Source organism: Chiloscyllium punctatum, chromosome 38 (assembly GCF_047496795.1).
Source record: "Chiloscyllium punctatum isolate Juve2018m chromosome 38, sChiPun1.3, whole genome shotgun sequence".
NCBI lineage: Eukaryota > Metazoa > Chordata > Chondrichthyes > Orectolobiformes > Hemiscylliidae > Chiloscyllium > Chiloscyllium punctatum.
In genome coordinates this window covers 74,838,602-74,841,101 of record NC_092776.1, presented here as the reverse complement: position 1 = coordinate 74,841,101, position 2,500 = coordinate 74,838,602, and the positions used below count along the sequence as shown (strand labels likewise).

The following is a 2,500-nucleotide window of genomic DNA, read 5'->3' as shown; positions in this document are numbered from 1 at the left end:
CCTCGGCCAGGCACTCGGCGCCAGCAGGGGAGACAGGATCAGACGCCCCGCCGGCCACTTAAGGCCGAGGACGAACCACGAGACGGGCGGCTGCAGCAGCGGGCGGCCTGCAGCTCCCAGCACTCTCAATCGATCAACCATCGAGTCGGGTCAGCGTGTCAAACCGTCGAGCTCCACGGTCAGGCCGGCGGCGCACCAGCACCGGACCTCCGCGGCTCCCTTCACTCTTTCCACTGCCAGCCAACCGAGAGACGGACCCAATGCGGACGTGCAGAGCTTAGGCAGACCCCCCACTGGAGGCTCAACACTTCGTGGCAGCTCCGTGTCCCAGAGACCAGGAGGGTTGGCACACACACAGTGTGAACCACCGACAGCCATTCTGGGACCGGTGACAGCCGTGCTGGCCCCACTGCCACGACACAGACGGACGCCAGGCCGCGCTCCCCGGCGGGGGGATGGCGTCGAGCCTGACGAACGGAATGTGCAGGGTGGGGGGGAAAGGCCAAGCGCTCCGACGCCGGAGGGCTCCGGAGTCTGAACTTAGGGGGACAAAGAGGACGGGTCCTCTGCGACACCCCAGCCGCGCTCTCGCCAGCCAAGGCGAGTGCGATTGATTGCCAAACGACCCTCAGACAGGCGTGGCCCCGGGAAGAACCCGGGGCCGCAAAGTGCGTTCAAAGTGTCGATGATCAATGTGTCCTGCAATTCACATTAATTCTCGCAGCTAGCTGCGTTCGTCATCGACGCACGAGCCGAGTGATCCACCGTCAAGAGTTGTCTGAGTTTGTTTTAGGTCTCTCCCTCGCCAGAGGAAAGCGACCCGGACCGCACATACGCTCCCCACCTTGAGCTACAGCCACCTGCACGCCGGCGTGCGGGAGGAGCAGGGTGGCGTGAAGCGATGGGGAGCACCATCCTGGTGCGGCCCGCAGAAACATACGTCTATTGGGGGGAGGAGGACAGGGCGCCCAAGAGGCGATGCGTGCCCCAACGCACCGCAGCGACGGAGGCAGGATCACCGCCACCATGTCGCCCGCCTAGTATCACGAGGCGTGCAGCAGCTTTGCCCTAGGAAAAGCAGAGGCGGGAACGGGCACCGGCCATCGGTTCGGCAGCGTCACTGACGCGTGCACGTGGCGGCGTGTCGGCGAGCGGACTTCCTGCGAGGAGGCGGGGGCGGCACTCGCCCGAGCAGACGCCCGCCCGGCCCAGCCACCGCCGAGGTGGACTGGGAGTCGCGGCAACGGCTCGTCATACTCGTTCCCACACTCACAGCGCAGCTTGCCCGCAAGCCACCGACCACCGATCGACGCCAGGCGCCCCGACCGAGAGCGGGATCGCTCGTTCGCCCTGCTGGCAGTTCGCTGGGGATCACTACTGCACGGAGCTCGGAGACCGACGGGCGGCAACTCGAGAGTCTTTAAACCACCACCCCCATCCCGCAAGTGCAAAGAGGCTGTATACGCACAGACGGGTGAGGGGAATAGGTACCCCGTCGGGTTTGAAGGGAGCGTGACTAGATAGCAACGATGTAAACCCAGCCGATTTGGGAGCGAAAGACCGGCGCCTGCATCACCGGCTTCGTTTCCCGTGGCTGGAGAGTACACCGAAACCCTCCGTCTGTCGCGAGCTCCCGACGACGCGGTGCCGCCAAGCAGCAGGGCCGGACCTGGTGTGGCTCCCCTCGTCGATCACAGACCGGTCGGCACTACTGACGAGACGGTGGAACGGGCTTCGCCCCTTGTGACGAAGGGTGATGCGAACCCGCCCGCCCGCGTGCGTTCGGGGTGGACTCGGCAAACGGAGATTTGAAATCGGAAAGTGTCCTCCTGCCCCGCGCAGGTAGGCGCCCAACAGTTGTGGGGGGTTTGGCGGTGACCACGGCTGCAGGGCCTGCTACCCCGACGAGCTCTCCTGCTGGCCCCGAAACCACCCTCGCGAGACAAGTTGAAACGGAAACGGGCGTACCCCCAAGCCGACAGAGATGCTTTCGCTCCTGTTACTTTTTTTTTCACTTGCTCGAGTTGTGGGGGTTTGGCGGTGACCACGGCTGCAGGGCCTGCTACCCCGACGAGCTCTCCTGCTGGCCCCGAAACCACCCTCGCGAGACAAGTTGAAACGGAAACGGGCGTACCCCCAAGCCGACAGAGATCCTTTCGTACTTGAACCAACACAAAGTTTGTCACGTTTTATTTTTACGAGTGATCGACCGTCAAGATTTGTCTCTGAGTTTGCTTAAGGTCTCTCCCTCGCCAGAGGAAAGCCACCCGGACCGCACATACACTCCCCACCTTTAGCAGCAGCCACCTGCACGCCGGCGTGCGGGCGGAGCAGGGTGGCGTGAAGCTGTGGGGAGCACCAGCCTGGTGCGGCCCGCAGAGACATACATCTATTGGTTGAAAAAAAAACAGGGCGCCCAAGAGGCGATGCGTGCCCCAACGCACCGCAGCGACGGAGGCAGGATCACCGCCACCATGTCGCCCGCGGAGTATCACGAGGC

The 2,500-nt window shown here is 64.0% G+C and overlaps 1 non-coding gene across 1 annotated transcript; it reads right to left on the bottom strand.

The window, feature by feature from the left end:
* Positions 1 to 622: 622 nt before the first annotated feature.
* LOC140463743 (5.8S ribosomal RNA) lies at positions 623 to 776 on the bottom strand. Its single transcript, XR_011954768.1, has one exon. It is a non-coding gene; the product is annotated as a 5.8S ribosomal RNA (ribosomal RNA).
* Between the last annotated feature and the right edge of the window lie 1,724 nt (positions 777 to 2,500).